At 34.3% G+C, this 21,758-nt stretch overlaps 1 long non-coding RNA gene across 1 annotated transcript; it reads right to left on the reverse strand.

Moving 5' to 3' along the window:
• Positions 1-1,708: 1,708 nt before the first annotated feature.
• LOC149235145 (uncharacterized) lies at positions 1,709-2,277 on the reverse strand. Its single transcript, XR_016268269.1, has 2 exons — positions 2,089-2,277; positions 1,709-1,800 (listed from the first exon to the last, which is right to left on the reverse strand). It is a non-coding gene; the product is annotated as an uncharacterized LOC149235145 (long non-coding RNA).
• Between the last annotated feature and the right edge of the window lie 19,481 nt (positions 2,278-21,758).

Here is a 21,758-nt window from a genome sequence, read left to right on the forward strand (position 1 = left end):
TATAACAGGAAAAAATATTAGTAGGAAAGAAACGATGCTAAAAATATATATAGTACATACATTATATGTCCAAAACTATAACCGTAAATTTATTTTATTTTTTGATTCTTTACTCCAGTCCCAGGATCCGAGGATTGAGCCATGTGGAACCAAATATTTAAACAATGAAACATGTTGAGAACCATCTGGGCTCCTCACGAGGGCACGAACTTATTTCCAGAACACGAAGGCCACTTGCCTCATGACCCTATTTTCCAGAAAACAAAATGCAATACATGGATGAATACCATGCAATACGTGGATGGATTAGCAACGTTCCTTCCAGGTTTTCTATAGTTCAAATTGTGTTTAAGAATTTTTTTAGCATTGACCACTCCGTCCCTGGTGCCTGTTTCAGATTCAGCGAGCAATCATCTTTGCAGGCACTACAGCCTTCTCTTCTGCAGATTCAGCAAGCAATCATCTTTGTGGGCACTACAGCCTCCTCTTCTGCAATGGATTCCAAAGATCAAATTTTTCCAACATCTGAAGCCGGCACTTCCAAGTTGTAAGCAATCTGGCTCTCGAATTTGAAGATTTCACAATTAAAGAAATTGTGACGATGAAATTGATTTTTATTTCTTATTCTGAGTTTTTATTTCTTATTCTGAGCAAATTGATTTACTCGACAGAGAGATTTAGAGAAGGTTTGCTCAGCATGGATAGTGGGATGTTGGAATGGCAATGGGATTTTTGGTCATCACCGAACATGATATTGGATGCTCTCGGTTTGTGACTGAAACAACAACGGCTAAAGATGATTTCACTTGGTTAAAGGTGAGAATTCATCATACAGACAAGCCTATTCAACTCTCATAGCTCGATGGCTATTTGACTGAGCTTGGCATGCTGGTAAGTAAGGTGGTTGGCCAGGATAGTGGCAATGGCTTGGCATGAGGTGCGACATGCATAATGCAGAGAAAGGCGAACTTATTATGTTGAAATAACAGAATGCCAACCCTTGTTATGTTGAAAGAACAGAATGCCAACCCGGTAGGGAACCCACTTGCTACTTTGCTGGCGCTTGAGAATAACTTCAATACAGGGGCAGTCGAACTTGCAACTTCTAGCCTAGCTGGGGCTAGTCAGTGCCAGAAGGGCAGTTGATAGTCAATCATAGCCATTGCTCATTACCTTTGTCGAAAGGTAATAATCTAATAATCTGGTAATATTCTGCATGTAAGAATTTCCAAAAGCACAGTCATTAATAATCTCTTAATATTCTGCATGTAAGAACTTCCATACATTTTTTGTCTGCACAGGTATGTTTTTTCACAGTGAATCTAATTATATACTTCAGATTTAACATGGATACAATCTGAACATTGATACAATAGGTAGAGTTGAAGGAAAGAAAAACGTAATGAAAAGTAATTGGTTTGCACGAAACCTGTTACGGCCCCAAAACATAAACCCTAAAGAGTCGATTTTCAGGAAATTAATGACAGAAAAGCAATGAATTGAATACTGACCGCGAAATGGGAGAGATTGACAATGGTCCAGGCGGTGCCAGCAGTGCATCCGAATAGACAGAGTACGATGATCCATGTGAAGAAGAGTATGAGAATGTAATTTCGAAATCATACCAAGTCCTGTAGGGTCAAGAAAAACCAATACAAGGACAGAGGGGGATATGACCTAGAATAATTCATTCAAAACTGTCATAAAGTCGTAAACATCAGTACTGGAAAAAGGGAAACCCCAATACAGGTCGAGAACGAGTGTCACGAGCCGATAGGAAGGTAGCCTGTCACAGATAGACTAAAACGGAAGTAAATCTGTGGAGGAAACTGGTCCTACCCCGACCATGGGCCACAAAATAAGAAATTAGAAACAACAGGTCAAAACCAGAGGCCGCTTTCACCACATCAAAGGAAAATCATTTCTGGTAACGCTATTCGCAAATGATGAAGGAGAAAAAAAACAATGAATAGAGAGATTCCTAATCAACAGTACCGCCCTCATTCTTAACGCAGACATTTAGCACTCGAATCGGAAAACCAGGCGATAAGAGTCAACGAGGTAATGTAGGCAAAGGGTTTCACATACCTATAGACAAATGAACCCATGACGCGACCAGGGCTTGCATCTCGTCACACCTGACCAGTCCCTCTTTCCTGTTAACACAAAGAAAAATGGAGATTAGCATCCGAAACATATTCTACAGCTCAATTGGAAGCAAATAAACCCAAGACATCAAGGCAGTAAAACAAGCCGTGGAGTTACAGGACCCCCCAATTTTCCGGGACGAAGAGGCTTTTCGGGGGCGAGGAGGCGAGGGAGGGGAATCTGCAGCTTGACGGACCAAGCCGAAACCAGTGGCGGAGAGGCTCTTCTGACCAAATCAAACACCAACAAGCAGGTAAGTTGCTTTAATGCAACCGCTGCAGTGCGTGCAGCCTGCATGCTGAACACTTGCCGCCCCCTGCATGCTGAACACTTGCCGCCGGAGAATATGCCAAACCTTAGCATATGCCTGTTTGCAGAAACCTTAGCATATGAATTGATGAATTAATGTTAGCATTAAAATCAGACCACTGACGGTCACAGCGAAACATACACACCTATTTCCGAAATAACCTAAGCTTTGGCCTCTCCCGCCTCGGGAAGAGGCCAAATAAGATGGCAGTCCTTCGGCATCCTGGCGGGGAGGGCAGACATCCTTGAAACCTTGATCTAATCGCCAAACAGCACTCCGAATGACTAAAAATCGATTCCTAAAAGGGGTGAAGTAATGCTATCTAGGGGTCATATCGATTACTATAGTCCCTGCCGGATGCCAGATGGCAGGGACTAATAAGGAGTTGGAACTTTTGACTTGTTAAGAGGTGTTGCTTAATTTTGCATCTTAGCTGGTTGGGAGAAGTGAAGTGATGACTCCTTTGGGAGAAAAAAATAAGTGAAGTGAAGTACTATTTTTGTGTGTGATTGAGATAGGTAAAGATAAGTATAAGGTTATTTACCCTTAAACAGGGAAGGATTTAAGATTTATTAGCAAAGAGGAGTCTTTTACAAGATATTAGTGTTATTTTAAGAACTTCGTAGGTTATTGATATTGCTGTTTGTCATTTACAATTTTTATTTCATAGACATACACTGCTGTGAAGAGATTCTTATTTTATGTGTCTTTTTTCAAGTATTTCAGAATTGCATAATTGGTTCATTTGTCCATTCTTTCTTTATTTTTTAATCTTTATTTAACAACAAAGCATCTTTATTTAACAGCAAATCGGATATCCTAGACCAAACTTCTTCTCCGCGACAAACAAAATGGATAGCGAAGCTAAGACACCAATGTACCAAGAACCACAAGAGATGAAGGAGATTCAAAATAAAGATAAAGGAAGTTGGAAGACTGTAGAGAAAAAAAGGAAAGTTAGACCAACAATCTCGCCAAGAAAGACTAGGAGCCAAATAATTAAAAACTAAGAACACTATAGGTCCCATAGACCAATTTGATCTAAGATGTTAACCACCACCATCATCACATTAATATTAACAATTTCTTCTACCAACTATGATGATAAGAATGTCTTATACTAATTTTTGTCTGAGGAAAATGAAAGACTTAAAAAATGTATCCCACTATTGTTTGGAATCCATATGATTCCTGGGTGGATGTGCCAGATAATGGCTGGTGCAATTGAAAGTGTTCACGCTGAAGTATAGGGAAGCTTGAAAGAGTGAGAAAAGCTTGGTAGGAGAAATCGGGTGATTAAATTATTATGTCCTGCGAATTTGGTGAAGAAAACATTGGGAGTTCTTTTAATTGTACATCCGAACAGAAAATTTCATATATGTTTACTTTATTGCATTACATATTTTATTAGATTACATGTCTGTTTGAGTGATAATTTTAAGTATAAATATTTGTCTTAAAATTTAGAAATTTTGAGTAATCTTATTAGTGAGCAATTTGTTGATATTTTTGTAGAAAAATCAAATTTCTAATGGTTTTATATACATTATCTATATAATTTTGGTGAATTTTAATGTAAAATAATTTTGCATTATAAAATTTACGTGAAAAATTACTAAAAAAAATGAAAATTGAGGAATTTGTTTTTGGGAAAATGATAAAAAATTAACCCATGTGCAATTATTAACCTCTAAAATTTTTAACGTAATTTCTTTCATTTTAAAAAAATAATTTTCCATAATAAACGAAAAGAATTTTATATAATTTGGTAAATATAGTGTTAAATCTTAAGTTTTAAAATTATAAAAAAATTTAAATTTTGAAATTGTAAAACATTTTAAATTTTTTTTTTTAATATTATATTATTTTATTAGTTGAATAAGTTACAAGTGATTAGTTTTAATTTATTTACATGCCTTTCATAAAAATAAATAAATTAGAACAACAATACTCCCCTATTGTCATCTCATAATTCCAAAAAAAAAAAAATGGCCATTGTTTTAAATTTTAGTACATTTTTGTTCTTACATTTGTTCATTTTCCATTCCCTCAGAGCCGTATGCAAGTGCGCGACTTCTTTCATCCATTCCTATAACTAAGATGTGATAAAAAAATATATAAATGGGAGATTCCCTGCGACATCTTATAAGAAGTTGAATGAAAAACTTGATACCTACAATATCTAGTGTAATTAGGGGTATTTTAAATTGAGAAGGTGTATTGTGTTTGTATTGGTAGGATGTTGAATAATGCTATTAATTTTTAGAGGTACTTTTAAATGTGTAGTCAAATTAAGGGTACTGTTTAGTATGCCACCAACTAACGTGATATGTCATAGGTTCATTGAGTGAAGACCTTGTGGCTTTCAGTGGCTGATTTTTTTTCATTGAGATTTTTACATTACTTAATATTCCAATTTTTTTATTCATACGGTTTGTGGCAATCATTTTTCATTTCACTGAATGTTGATAAAATCAGGAGGTAAGAACGGTTTATTGTTTTCTTGACTACACTAGAATCTTGACTCAGTTGAGAAAGTTTAAAATCAAAGAGATGAACACTATTAAAGTGTTAGAAATAGAGGATTATCATATAGTCGACCCGCGATTCAAAAAATATAAAGGAAAAATGGAAAAATTTAGAAACTCAAGAGGTTCTTAGGTGGTAATTTCTCGAATCATGTAACTTACAAGTGAATTTAAAATTAATAGTTCAATGGTTCAGAGGATGGGTTTCCTCTTATCAAGTCAGAAGTTCAAAACAAAAGGGGATATTGTTTGTATATGGTTTGTATTTATGTTTTGTATATTAAAATTACTTGATTTATAGTTCTATGGACAATATTAGATAGTTATTTCTAATTCTTTATCAGTATGTGGATCGAGTACAAATGAAGAGCAATTTTCAAAAACAATTATGCGATTATCTAATCTACAACCTGTAAGGGAAAGTTATATTCATTTTAGCTTAGGTTAACTCTTCATAAAACACTACCTTTTGGTAACATGAGTGGAAAAAGGAAAACATTCCAGAGTTGCAAGGGAATGAAGAGTAGCATTGGGAGGCTTACACAACCAGACTAAAAATGACTCATGTTTGATCAAGGAAAATTTAGATGTTGTTTATAACATTAATATTGATATTTCAATTTGTTAATAAGGTGTCTATAAACTACAATATCTGTCAAAAGGATTCTATGTTGAATACTTTGGTGAATTCAGGAGGCATTCAATACATAGGTTGAGCTTCTAACTATAGTATTTTTAATGTTTTCAATGCAGACTTTTCATGATTGAGTTCCATTTTTCCTTCGATTTACCTATTGGTGGCACCATGGAAACAATGTGTCCCTGTACCACAAGAGAATACACACTTGTATTCGTTTGTGTAGTTGGAAAATACATACTAGAGACATTCTAGAAAGAGAGGATTATCATACAGTCGACCCGCTATTCAAAAAATATAGAGGAAAAATGGAAAAATTTAGAAACTCAAGAGGTGCTTAGGCGGTAATGGCTTGAATCATGTAACTTACAAGTGAATTTAAAATTAAGGGTTCAATGGTTAAGAGGATGGGTTTCCTCTTATCAAGTCTGAAATTCAAAACCAAAGGGGATATTGCTTGTATATGGTTTGTATTTATGTTTTGTATGTTCAAATTACATGATTTATAGTTCTATGGACAATATTGGATAGTTATTTCTAATTCTTTATCAATATGTGGATCTAGTACAAACGAAGAGGAATTTTCAAAAACAATTATGTGATTATCTAATCTACAACTTGTAAGGGAAAGTTATATTCTATTTAGCTTAGGTTACCTCTTCATAAAACAATACCTTTTGCTAACATGAGTGGAAAAAGGAAAACATTCCAGAGTTGCAAGGGAATGAAGAGTAGCATTGGGAGGCTTACACAACTGGACTAAAAATGACTCATGTTTGATCAAGGAAAACATCATGAGTCGGTTTTAAAAAAAAAATACAACTCACACCATTCAATTTGGAATCCTAAATTGAATCCTTGGTGAAGAGGTTGGACGTGGGGTATATCTTTCTTCAAATATACCAAAAACTTTCACCTAATCCCATTCAAAATCCTTTCGATAAGGGGTTGTATGTTTCTTATCTATTTTTATGAAGGCTCCCAAGGTTTGGACCTATCCCCAACTGTTGTATGTAGTGGTGCATTCATGAGAATCAACACATGACACTAGTTTGTCATTGGAGACAATTGAATATTTGTCAGGGTAAATATAACAACACCCAAATTCCACATAACTTACACTTAGCTAGGAGAGAAGTACAACTAAAATGATCACTTTCTAATTCTTCAGCTAAGAGGATGCATATGGGTTATGCATTCCTTCAAATAATCCCTTGATTTGCATCTAGCTGCAATTGCTAAATTGTTGTTACATATACTGACACGTCCATGAGCTTCAACACAAACAAAATATTATCATTTGAGTGACTTGAATACTGGTGGGGGAAACATCAACAACCAACTTTTCTTACCTTGCAACCCACCTTTGTCTAGGAGTGTAATTTTATTTAGATCACTCTCAAAACATAATTTTATGGATTTCTTTTACATGTAGCACTATCATTCATTGTAGTCAACTCGTGATTGATATACTCATGTTTACAAACCATTAAACTATCTTCTAAAGTTTTTCTCACTTGAAAATGACATGAGGTCCATAAGGATGATGTGGGGTGCAACATTGTGGCTATTTTTGTTGGAAATTGGAAAAGTTATCCTTCAAGCTTGGTAATTCATCCAAGAAAATGTATCTTGAAAACCTTCTAACAAAAATTATTATCTATTGCATTGTGAATTAAAGGTGATATAGATTAATTGTGCTAAGAAATGTTTCATTTAAATAATTTACTTATAACAGATAAGAATGTCGTAGTTCTTGAATCTTGATGAAGAAAATTTTAATAAATCATTTGGAGTTAAGGTGTTGTGCATTACATTCATTTTGAACATATTTTGGAATATTGGTCTGGTTGGAATCTCATTGAAACGTAATATATCATTAAAAAGAGTCATATATCAGATTAATTATGTTTATGTTTTCTTGTTGTTGTGACTGTCCCACTAGTCAAGTGTGTTATTGTTTTGTTTTGAATGATATTGGGTAGGATATATGCAACTACCTCATCACTATTTGATCTATTTGTCTCTTTCATGTTATTGATGACATACTACTTATATTTATGTTGTTATTGAGCCATGATGGAAGAATTTTTGAAGCTTGTTTTAAATTCTGTATAGCTAAAAGTAATTTGGTGTTTTACTCTTTATGTTGACCTTCAACATAGAGGCTGGCAATGATGTGATGTCGTGTGAAAAATTTTACTATTGTAGGAAGCAACATTTTTAATTGTTTTTCGATAGATACATTTGTATGAAATTTCCCAAATCTTTAATTGTTTGGAAATGGCAAACTCACATCTTGCAAACTTTAAATATTCCTTAAATTGGTACATTTTCCATATCAAAAAATGCAACCCATTATCAACAGTGATTGAAAATTTAAAATACAAAAAAAATAAAAATCATCTGATGAAATGCTTAACCCATTCATAGTCTCTTACGAAGTAAAACATATCATAGTGATAAGCTAATATTTCATTAATAGATTGCACTAATCATTAAATTAATTAGTACTATGTAGAGGATAACTATTACGTAGAGTTGTTTAACATGAAAAAAAAATCTGATTAGAGGTTCATACTGCACATCAACTGCCAAGTAGTCTCTAATGTGTTTATAAACATTGACACAATTGAAATCCAAAAATCCTCTTCGAACTATGTTGAACTATGAAAATCTATGTACTTAGATGTTGTTTATAACATTAATATTGATATTTCACTTTGTTAATAAGGTGTTTGTAAAGTACAATATCTATCAAAAGGATTTTATGTTGAATACTTTGGTGAATACAGGAGGCATTCAATACTTGGGTTGAGCTTCTAACTATAGTGTTTTTAATGTTTTCAATGCGGACTTTTCATGTTTTAGCTCCATTTTCCCTTCAATTTACCTATTGGTGGCACCATGGAAACAATGTGTCCCTGTACCATAAGAGAACGCACACTTGTATTGTTTTGTGTAGTTGGAAAATACATACTAGAGACATTCTGAAGAAGCACACATCATTAGTGAACATACATTTGAAAAAGTAAGTATTGATGTGATTCCTCAAACTACCACCCATCCTAATTGTTGTAGTTCAATCGTGCAGGGTTTAAATTTCAATTCTTTCTGAGACAAACGTGAATAAATAAAAAAAATTGCATAAAAAAATTACTTATTTTTCTAAGCTACTTTTTTACAATGTTTCCTTTGCAATATGTGCTACAATTGCTAGTTATATTATGGTTTATACTTGACATGGTCTAAAATAAGAATCTCCAAATATATACCAAGAAAATAGAAGTCTCTATTATATTTTTATGTCCTAAAACTTTCCAATAAATATATTTAAAAAAATATTGAAATAAATATATATATGTTTATTTCAATATTTTTTTAAATACATTTATTGGAAAGTCTTAGGACATAAAAAATATAATCGAGACTTCTATTTTCTTGGCATATATTTGGAGATTCTTATTTTAGCATTTTTGGAATGTTAAAGATTTATATCCATTATTACTCAATTATATTTTTATTAAATCTCATTATTACTCAATTATATTTTTATGTCCTAAAGCTTTCCAATAAATGTATTTAAAAAAATATTGATTTAAGCATATATATATATATATATATATTTTTGCATTTTTGGAAAGTTAAAAATTTATATCAATTGTTACTCTTACAACAAATAAAATTATTTCATAAATGGCTAATACAATTATTTGATAAATGTTTCAAAGGAGCCCATTACAACATGTCTCCAAAAAGTTAATGGTATATATTTAGACAAACATATTAATTAAAATACTTTGAGATATATAATTAATATTATAAAAAACAAACTAATTAAAATATTTCAACATATATAATTAATATAAACAAGTATATATTAAAATTTAAAAGAAATAATTATTTTATAGTTCTAATTATATCAATATATATTTTATTTTAAGATTTATAAAATTCCTATACATTAATTTAATTAATTATATAATAATTTTAAAATTAAATTTTATTATCATATCAAATTGATAAAAAAAATTAATATTTATGATCAAAGAGTCATTTCACTTGGAATCAATAATATTTATTTAATTTTACTATTTCATGTCAAATTTTATGTATATGACTATTGTACAGTCACCTAAAAATGATTCTAAGTAGTCAAAAAATATTAGTTACTTTTTCATGTCAAATTTTATGTATATAGTAACTGTACATAATTTAATCTCTTTTTCAAATTTTCTCAATTTTTGCAAGCTTACGAAATTATTCACATAATTCACTCTATTTTTCAAATTTTCTTAATTCCTGCAAGTTTATGAAACTATTCTCTGACTAGCTCCTTACCTGTGCAGGATCTACTAATTTAACATGGTATCAGAGCGATGAGGGGATTGGAGAAGGTGCATGAATAATTTTTTGCATGCTTGAAGATAAAAACATTGGAAACTGCTTAGATATTGAAAGTGTTGCCATTTTCGACAAATTGAAATTTTTGAAAATTGTTGGAGAGTTGAATTAGTGAATGAATGGACTTCATACCTTCCATCATTCTCACTCCATACAATTATTATGAATGGAAGTTGATGATTTTTCTTCATCTTAGGAGCAAAGGCGTTTAATGAATAGTCATGGGAATTGAGATGAAACCAACGTCAAAGGATGAGAAGTTTTATTGGCTTAACAGATCTGACACGGCTTATGGAAGAATGTGTGTATACGTGTCTCATAATATTCTTTATCAGATCATAAATATTGAATAACTATATGAAATTCGAACGACTTTTAAAGGATTATATGACGATGAAGATAATCTAGAAGAATGCCATTTGGAGATAGATATCTTGATCTATCATAACAATCGTGATAATGGTGAAGATTTCTTCAACAATGTGGATAAATATTTTCGAGATAGTTTTGCACATGATGACTCTAATTTTTTTTGCCACTGATGAAGTTGTTGAAGATGATAATTTTATCCTATCCAATAATGAAGATGTCACACTTGAGGAAATATCTTCCTTCATTGGTGATAAAAATCTGCTATAGATGGTGACTCTGCATTCGAAAACATATGAGAGGAGAATGATTCCTCTACTATTAACCTTGTTTATGATGCAAATTTTACAAGGTCTAAATTTGACGATGCGCCACATGCACTCATAGTCGTAGATCCATGATTGCCCATGCATCCATCCAAGGAGGCATCTATAACACCATACATGCACATGTATACATCCCTAGAGACATGCATGTCCGTGCTTACAAATATTGTACATACATCTTATCGTCAAACAAATGTTAAAGTTGCACGAAATCCATATTGTTGTGCAACCATTACTAAGGAGAATCAGTCCCTTATTAAAACATAGGAGTCCCTTATCTTGTTCATCTAGATCGATTTGTAGAGAAGGGGTCCACTTTCAATTATGTACTTATTTTGGGATCCGATCCCATTTGTTGGTTAAGCAAGAAGAAAACTACCATTGCTTTATTGTCAATAGAGGCCAGGTACCTAGGAGCAGTTAATGCCACCATTTAGGCCATTTTCTTGAAGCATTGTATTTCTATGATTGATATCATTATTCATCCTCTGACCATCATATAGTGTGATTATCAGAGCATATTGAAGTTTTGTTGAGAACTAGTGCAATGGTAATAGACCAAACATATCAAGATCCACATGCAATACATCAGAGAATGATTCATGATGGGAGAATCAGTATAATGTACTATCCCATTTCTGAGTAGATTGTCACCATCTTTACCAAGATTTTCATTGAACAAGAGTTTCACTTTCTAGAGAATCGTCTCGGGTGAACATCACAACTTCATAGTAGTTGTTTTTTTTCTTGTTTTGCATTGTAGTTTTAGGGAGAAAGGGGTTTGTTCCCATTGGGATTTCCCTCTTTCCTCTTTAATGCATTGTACATGTTTTCGTCAAATGGCCTTGTTTCCATGATTCATTTCTCTTGCATCATAATCCTCTAAGTTATGCTTAGGTCGGGTGTTGGTATACACACATATTAGCATAGCATGACGCACACTTAGTTTTAGTTAGCTTTAGTGCTCACATGCATTTAAGCTTAGTTTAGCTAGTTTATGTATTTATTATTTAATCACTAGTGGATATTGAAAAAAATTTCTCTCTTCCACTTTTTCTCAATTAAATTATTCTCCAACTAGGTCTCTTTTTCTTTGTAAGCTTAGCAGTACATTTCATTCATTCATCTATAAATAGGTGGGTTACAAATGTATAAGTCATTCGATGGCCTCAACCTTCCTAGTGGGAAACCAACTTTGTTGGTTACCGAATTGCATTATAAGGTATCCAAAACATAAATAGTTTAAGTATATTTATGGAAGCATTATAAGGCTGATAGTGTGGAAACCAACTATTAATCATAACACTGAAAACGTAAATGCTACCTAACATATAAAACCAAAATGAAGCCAAAATTAGCAGGCATAGCTTCGACCAACTAATCATCTAAAGACTCCACTCGAGCAGGATCTTTCACACTTCATCTTGGCAATTCAGATTGTCGCAGACATGGGATATGTCACTCAATGTAGCCCAAGTGAGCATTCTTATGTTGAAATTAAAGTTAAATAACCTGGAGCTCTTTTTTAATGTCTTGGAGGCCCGGCTTGGGATCACTTTGCGGTGTTGTGTTGGTGGTCGTAGTCATTGATTTAGCCACTATGCATTTCATTAACAAGTAGAGATGGAATAACTATCTAAACCTAGTGAGATGACCATGAGTGTACCCAAGGTCCGTGATTAGTTCCCCCTAATCTTCATTTGGTGGTTCAAACTCAACTTTCAAATTAAACTCTGCCTTCCAAGTCTCGATCAATTGTTTCACTTGCATCAGGGTCATTTCGAAGCATGCTTGAACTATGGCCTGAATAATCTTAGAGTTCATTTTTTGACCCCTCTTCTATGCAAACTGAACTGAAGACGAACCAACTTCTTTACCTTTTCCTTCCTGCTGTTTGCGCCCCTTCCACCTCCACCTGAGGCTGCACCACGAGGCTGGGACTTCACCATATCTACCAAGGTTAGGGCCCCTTTCTTCACCCCTCTCCCACCGTCTGGTGATCATAAACCAGCCCATTGTATAGAGGTTGGAAGTGGATACAATGTAGGCAGACCTGGGATATGATTTGTACAGAGAACCACTTGAAAGACAGGCATTAAGTTAATGCATGGCTAGAAAAATAAATGAAATGTGGGACGACACTACATCCTTTCAGAATCCACCACTTGAGCCAACAACCATACATAAAAAGTAACCCTCCGAGAGTGGGAGGTACCACAAAAATAAAAACAGTGTCCCCCATGCACCCCTAAGTCCTGAGTCCATAGACTTAGCCCAGATCATTTACCAGAACCCTTACTGTACACAAGTTTTGCCCAGAGAATTCAAGCTTAAAACGGGGAACCTAATTACCAACATGCAGAGGAAACATTATGAGAAAAAACTAGAAACCAGTAAACATGCCCATGCAAGAAAGGATGTATCTAAAAAAGATAGAGATCAACATTACACAGCTAAGAAGGCTGATATTTCCAGTCACAAAAAATACTAATTTAACAAGTGTTTCCTTTCCCCTTCAGACACAAGGCTTATCATGAGTAGCAAGTCCCAAATCGAGATACAAAGATAGCATTATAACATACTAGACTTTATATGCCAACCTCAAATAGACATATGTAGTAGTTGGGTATTATACTTGCATTCCCGAACACAAGTTTATATGTCAGACAAATGGTCTTAACTTCACCTCCGCTCAGACCACCTATAGGTGTTGAGGGTTACCAACCTTCACGTCGTGGATCTGCCATGATTTGCGACACTTCATGCTATCATAGTGAATAAGCATGTGAGGGTGTGGAGATACTACCAACCATCCGAAACCAATAAAGACTCTATCATAGCAATCAAACCCAAGAGAGCCTCCAATTATTTCGCACCTCGATCGAGGATCTCCAACTAAGTTTTTAAATATGAAAACTCTAATAATTTAACAATATATATTAAATTTAATATTTCTCATAATTAATATTAAGATTATTTTAAATAAAATCACTTATAGTATTATCTAAATTTAATGTTATACATTACATGAAAAAATAAAAATAAATAAATAATATTTTAAATTACATTTTAGATATATCAATTTTTAATAATGTTCTTAGGATTTTATATATATATATATATATATATATATATATATATATATATATATATATATATATATATATATAGTTATAAATTTTAAAAAAGGTCATTAATTTATTATTTTATAACATTTATTGTTTAAATTTTATAAATTTAGTAATGATTTAATTTTTTATTTAACATTTTAACCAAAAAAATATTAATTACCATACTAATTTTTTATTAACGATGTTATTATCTTCCTTGAAAAATTAAATCCTTTTATTTCATAAAGAAAAAGCATACCGTTTACTATTTCATATAAAATAAATAACAACAATCCCTTAAAAAAACTATAGCTTATATAATGTGATTTGATTAAACAATTTTGATAACTAATGCTTTAATATTTATTTATTTTTAATTATGTTTATTATAGATAAATATTTCAAAAGATATAGATCAAATTTTCTATGTTCTTAAATTACTCATGCATTTTCCTTGAAAATGATAGTTGCGTCTTTTTCGTTTGGCTGTGTAATCCAAGATCGGATTTATAAGTGGTCTCACTTTTTTTAAATTAAAAAAGTATTTAGGTTGTCTCACATTTTAAAATTTATGTATAGAATTGTTACAAGTTTATATTATTGGTATTTGAATTATTAAAGTTATATGTTATAAACAAAATTAAATAAGAATATTTAAATTCTAAAATTAAAATTAATAGTTTTATAACATTGTAATTTTAATTAAAATTATCTACATTATTTTTATAAAATTAAGAATTCTCAATTTCTTATAAAAATAATTTATTTATTATATTTATATATAAACATTTGTTGATGACACCTGTGTCGTTTAGCCTCACGGTCATGAGAAACTTGATATATTTTTTAACCACCTTAATTCTCAGTGAAAGTCCATCAAGTTCATGATGGAAATAGAGGAGAATGGCCTCCTTCCTTTTCTCGACATTCTCCGTTCTAGGAGGGATGATGGTTCCACCTGTCACCAAGTTTTTTGGAAGAAGACACCCACGGAACAGTGTCTCCGTGCCAGCTCTAATGACTTCCTTGAGTAGAAATTTAGGGTTCTCAGCACTCTTGCTACCCGCGCTCTAAGAATCTCTGATGATATCTATCTTGATCAAGAGAAATCTCATCTTCTTGAAGTTTTTCAAAATAATGGGTGCTGCAGGACCGAGTGCCTCAAGGCCTTTCACAAAGCCAACAAAGTGCCTAGAGTAAAACCTGCCCATGCTGATCCAATCCCCAAGGTTCATCTCCCATATATCCAAGGGACCACGGATAGGATTGCCCATATCCTTAAAAAGATGCATGTCTCTCCTTCTTTCAAACCTCTCCAAACCATTAAAAATTCCCTTAGATCTGTTAAAGACCCTATTGAACCTAAAGACACAAAAGGGGTCTACCTTATTCCCTACTCCTGTGGTATCCCCTACATTGGAGAGACAGATAGGACTATTAAACAGAGAATCGGTGAGCATTTTAGACACAATTGTTCTTGCACACCAGCCCTTGCTGAGCATTCTATGAAATCGAAACACCATGTCTGTATTGAAGAATCCAAATTCATCGTTAGGGTTGACCATTTTAACCACAGAAAAATCAGAGAAGCAATTGAAATATAGAGGCATGCCAAAAACCTCAATAGGGATGATGGCTGTAAATTAAGTAAAAGTTGGATTCCAGCTCTCCCCTCTTAACCCTTCTTCATTTCCCTCTCCTCTTGATGCAGGAGCATATAGCTCAACAATTTCATTATGTTTTAGTTGACTTAGGGGGTCTTGTGTTTTCAAAGATGTTGGATTCCTATGTATGTAATCACTAATGTTTTGAGTGATTAAAATAGGAATTAATTAGATATTGTGAGGATAATTGTAAAATGCTCTCGAATGTAGGAGAACATGAGTGATTATTGATGATGAGAGAGCTAGAAATCAATTGTAACTCTTATTGGTTTCATGATTCCAGGAGCTAGAGAGGATTCTTAGGGATAATTAGGAGTCAAAAGTGGACTTAGAGGATATTTAGGATTTATTTCAGCAGATTAAGGATCTGAACCATAATTAGTTCAACAGAACCTTTTGTATAAATGTAAGCCTAAAAGGCATAAAGAGTCAGTAGTTAGAGGAGTATTTAGAAGAGTAGTTAGTGAGTCAAAGAGTCAGATTGTAAGCCTACTGGTGGAGAAGAAAGGCCACTGATCAGAAAATCAGGCCAGAGGGAGAGACTCTTGTGTAAATACTTGTTTATTAATACAAACAACTCGATTCAGAGTGTGTACAATGTGTACTATGTAATTGAATTATAATCTGTGTGTGGCTACAGTGATTCTACGTAACTTATGTTGCAGGTGCAGAACTAGAGGTGAAATACAAAGAAGAGTAACAGAACAACTTCCAATTGCGGATGGGTAGAAGTTGTTGAGGCAACTCCACAATTGTGATTGTGGGTAGAGTTGTCTTAGAGATAAAAGTTCCAGCAAAAGAAGTGTTGGGTAGAATTGTTAGTCAGTAAGAGGTTTGAAGAGAGAAACACAAAGCTTGTGTTACGGCTTTGTACACATGGACAATATAGAAGGGAGCCTTTAGTGCTATAGTGAAGGTGGAGGGGCATAAAGGCGTGAGTGGAGTTAAGTTAAGGAGAGAGTTGTGGCAGAACAATGTAGGACTAGAATGTTGAAGAAATGGCATAAAACCAAAGTAAAGAGTTGCAAGGGTAGAAGAGGATAAATTCCCTTGATTGTGGTTGAAGTCCCATAGTGAATCCTGACCATCAATCCCACATTCAATGTTTACGTCACAGTCAGCTGCGGGATTAAGTGAGGTGATAACCTGCGTGCTAGTTGAAGGGTCATAGATCGTAGGATTTAAGAGCCTCGTCATCCAATGGATATAGGGCTATAGAGAGATCTAGCTTTAACTGCAAGGGCAAACCCAATCTTCTATAGAGCGAGGGCTTATAATTCTCATCGACTTCGTAAAGATGTTAAATGTCATGTAAGTGATCCACCTGATATTGTTGTGGACCGTCGGATCAAGCAGATCTTAATCAACAGTTTTAAAGCGTCGAGCAAGTCTGTTGATCGGGAAAAGACATCAGTCATCGGATCGAGGGTAAAATCGATGGTGGAGAAAGATCGTGATAAAATATTGGAAAAGGCGGACCCGAGGAAGTTATAGGCAAGCCTTAATTTATTTGAAGTCCGGTTGTGTTGTCGGATGTCACATGTGAGAGGCGATGAAGGCACATGACAGTGTGATGCGAGATTGCGACAATCATTGATCTGGTGGATGAAATCAACGATGGGAAGGGTAATCTCATATCGCAAGATGGGAGTTTTGAAGGGACAAAGATTGCGATAAAGAATTAAATGAGAGCCAGACTAGAGTTAGCTATTAACTCGTTCCGCATGAGGGTTTAATTAAAGGGGCCTTAACCTTAATGTTATGAAGGTTTGATCGAGTAGGTCTTAGAAATTCTTGGGATGGATGAGATTATGCATTTTACATGCATACTGTGGGGATATAGTGGGTAAATTCCTGCATCATAGTGGCATCAGAGCTAGTTAAAGCTCTTTTTAATTAAAGCAGAATTGTGCAGAATACAAGTGTGATTGCAAAGGAAAAAGGAGATCAGGTTATTTGAATGTAATAAGTAGAAGACATGAGATAAGATGAGAGTTAGTGATACTCTTAAGAATAAATTGCAGAATCATAAAGAAAACACAATGATGTTTGTTATTTTGAGGAAAATGGAGATTCACTCGAATGCCAAGAGTGGATAGAGACTACTTGTGAAGCCATGCAGTGGCAGTGAACCTAAAGAATCCAACTGAAGGTTGGACATAGAGGATAAAAGTGTTCTTAGAATGAAGCTGAGAAGTAAGCTTTCGAAAGCTTGGGAATGATATTTGCTTTGAATAACATTGATACACATGTGACAGAGAAGGAAGGTGAGAAGATTGCAGCAACCTAGAGTAAGGAGTGCTCAATTGATTCCAGAGGAAAGAACCATAGAAATACTAAAAGACTAAGCTCAGAGGAGAGAAGCTTATTGATGCATATGTAGCAAGAAGGAGACTTGTTAACGCAGAGGTATTGTTGCAGCTCACAAAGGCAATTCCATAAAGGATGTGGGTAGAATTGCTAAGGGATGAAGAAAGCTAATAAGAGTTTCTGAGTGAAAGGAGAGGTGGTCAGAACCTAGTATTTCATTTGTGATTGAAGAAAAAGAGGATAGTTGTGTTCTTAAGAGGTCCAGATGAGTTGAAGCCTAGAAGGAGAAGAGAGAATCAAGTGCTTGCCAAAAGACCAAGTATAGAGGAAAGCTTGGTGAGGTAAGTGGTAGCACAGAGGAGTTGATGTTGCAGAGGCTTTAATGTAGCTCATAGTAAGTGAGTGAGGAACTCATGAAGATATAGAAGAAGATGACTACTGATAGTCATAACAAAGATAACATAGGTTCTAAGGAAGACCATAGGAGAATAAAAGTGAAGAAAGAGGATGCCAAGGAAAATGGAAAGAGGATGAGTCAAGAGGAAATTGACAAGGAGATTGCTAAGATGAAAGAAAAACTTAATGTATTAAGGATGATACTCGAGGAAAGCCAAAGACTAGGTTGGGTCTTGAAGAAAAATCCAGTGAAATGGTTGGAGTTATAGAGAAGGCTACGAGAGAGACAAGTGAAGAGCCTGGTGGAAGAACTCAGAGAGGCTAACTTGGAAATGGAAGTTTCCATTTCTAAAGCAGAACAGGGTGAAGTTCTCGGTGAAGATGAAGAGTAGAGATCTATGGAAGATCTTATGAATCATATGAAGGATTCAGAACATCAAGGTGATATGATGACTGAAGCATCAAGTGAGACCAAAAGGTCATATGTTTTTAAAATTGATATTTTGTGTATGACTGTAGGTATTGTAGAAGAAAGGCAACCTTTTGAAGATGTCTTTAGAATAGATGAAGATATAGAAGAAAAAGGTGACAAAGAAAATTTCTCAAAAGAGGAAAATTTGACTAGATACAACAAGAAGAGTCTATGGATGAGTTACTCAATGAGAGAAGAAAATGATTTAAAGCTGTCATAGAGATGGAAGATCAAGATCTTATTCTGATGAAGAATGAAGGAATATTGTCTCAGAGAGGTAATCTAACAAATATGATTAATGTTATTGATAAAGAAAAAATGCAGGAGAATATTAATGAAGATGATGAGACAAGGATACCTCTGGAAGAAGGGTTACAGAGGAACCAACAATTACAAAGTGAAGGTAACCGGCAGAAGATTAAAGGCAAATTTAAAGAAGAGACTATGTTAGCTAAAAACATAGTAAAGGATCATCATTCCATCATAATGATAGGCACAATGGAGATAACTAGGGAAATTTTTGAGGCAATCAATAAAGAAAAAGGACTAAACTCTCATCAAAGGATTAGTGAGTGGGAGACATAATTGGAGCTACTGGAGAAATGGCTGAAAACACCAGTGGGGAAGAAAGAACCTAACGAAGATTGCAAACGATATGGAAGAGAGGAAGAGGAAACAGTCCAGCAAAGAAGTGCGTTGGAAAAGCAGAGAGATATCATTGAAATAGATGATACTGAGGAGAGTTTAAATCAACATACTGATGTGTTGACAACGGAATTGAAGGAAAACTTAGAGAATCATACTGAGATGTTACCAGAGAATGAAAAGGTAACGAGGCCTTATATTTTTAATTATGATAATTGTTTTATGATTAGAGGATTTTTTGAAAATGAGACAGACATTTTTCAAATTTAGGAGTTAGTTTTAGAACTGAAGAAGTTTGGAAGTTGCGAGGATAGACATGCTGATGGGGAAAAAGAAAAGCATGAAGATACTATCATTAAAGAAGCTAAATTGATTGTTAGAATCAGTCAAGAAAGTGAAGGACAATTACTGAGGGTTGTGAAGGAAGAATAAGGAAAATATGTTTGAACTGATGAACAACATAGTGGTCTATTTGAGGGGAATCAATTACAAAGGAAATTAAAGGACAATTTACTTTTTGAAAGTAAATTTATAGATATTGAACAGAGGTTGTTTGGACAACAACAAGTGGGTAAGGATGAAAGGGCGGTAGAAAGGATCCAAGAGCTTCAAAGAGAAGACAGTAAACAATAGTTTGAAGATGAGTGGACACAATACAACAACAATTAGCAAAGTAATTATCATTCAAAGGATAAATTTGACATGGAGATTGAAAGAATAATAAGATTGATGATGGAGGTGCCTCAGAAGAAAACAATAGTAAGAAGACCAAGGAGCAGCAGAAAGAGAAAGACAACAACAAACTTTGAAAGCATAGCTAGTTGAGAAAAGCAACATAAATTGTGGAAACCTGGAGAACAACAACAAACAACATCAACAACCAAAGGAAAATTACAGAACAAAGTATGGGATCCAGGGAGACAAAGGACAAAAGCATATGATCAGGAGATCATGATTATTTTAACCTTGGGAGTCTGATGTAAGGGCATACATGTCAAGAATTTCATTATGTTTTAGTTGACTTAGGGGGTCTTGTGTTTTCAAAGAAGTTGGATTCCTATGTATTTAATCACTAAGGTTTTGAGTGCTTAGAATATGAATTAATTACATATTGTGAGGATAATTGTAAATGCTCTCAAATGTAGGAGAACATGAGTAATTATTGATGATGAGAGAGTTAGAAATCAATTGTAACTTTTATTGGTTTCATGATTCGAGGAGCTAGAGAGGATTCTTAGGGGCAAGTAGGAGTCAAAAGTGGACTTAGAGGATATTTAGGATTTAGTTCAACATAACCTTTTGTATAAATGTAAGCCTAAAAGGCGTAAAGATTGAGTAGTTAGAGGAGTAGTTAGAAGAGTAGTTAGTGAGTCAAAGAGTCGGATCGTAAACCTATGGGCGGTGAAGAAAGGCCACTAATTACAAGATGAGGCTGGAGAGAGAGACTCTTGTGTAAATACTTGTTTATTAATACAAACAACTCGATTTAGAGTTTATGCAATGTCTACTCGATAATTGAATTATAATCTGTGTGTTGCTAGAGTGTTTCTCCGTAACTTATGTTGCAGGTGCATAACCAGAGGAAAAATATAGAGAAGAGTAATAGAACAACTTCCAACTGCAGTTGGGTAGAAGTTGTTGAGGAAGCTTCAGAGTTGCAATTTTGGGTAGAGTTGTCTTAGAGATAACAATTCCACCGAAAGAAGCATTGGGTAGAATTGTTAGTCAGCAAGAGGTTCAAAGAGAGAACCACGGATCTTGTGTTACAGCTTTGTGCACATGGACAGTACAAAAGGGAGCCTTTAGTGCTACAGTGAAGGTGGATGAGCATAAAGGCATGAGTGGAGTTAAGTTAAGGAGATAGTTGTGGAAGAACAACTTAGGACCAGAACCTTGAAAAAATGACATAAAACCGAAGTAAAGAGCTACAGGGGTAGAAGAGGACAAATTCCCTTGATTGTGGTTGAAGTCCTGTAGTGAATCCTAACTGTCAATCCCACAATCAATGTTTATGTCACAGTCAACTGCATGATTAAGTGAGTTGATAACCTACGTGGTAGTTGAAGGGCCACAGATCGTAGGATTTAAGAGCCTCATCATCCAACAGATATCATGCTGTAAAGCGATCAAGCTTTAACTACAAGGTTGGACCCGAACTTCTACAGATTGAGGGCTTATAATTCTCATCGGCTCCGTAAAGGCATTAAATGTCGTGTAAGTGATCCACCTGATATCATTGTGGATTGTCCAATAAAGCAGATCTTCATCAATGGTTATAAAGCGTCAAGAGAGTCTGTTGATAGGGAAAAACATCATCTGTCAGATCAACAGTGGAGAAAGATTGTGATAAGAAGATTGGAAAAGGGAGACTCGAGGAAGTTATAGGCGCGGCTTTAATTTATTTGAAGTCCAGTTGTGTTGTCGTATGTCGCATGTGAG

Source organism: Pinus tabuliformis, chromosome 8 (assembly GCF_031772625.1).
Source record: "Pinus tabuliformis cultivar Carrire ecotype Pingquan chromosome 8, CPIR1, whole genome shotgun sequence".
Taxonomy (NCBI): domain Eukaryota; kingdom Viridiplantae; phylum Streptophyta; class Pinopsida; order Pinales; family Pinaceae; genus Pinus; species Pinus tabuliformis.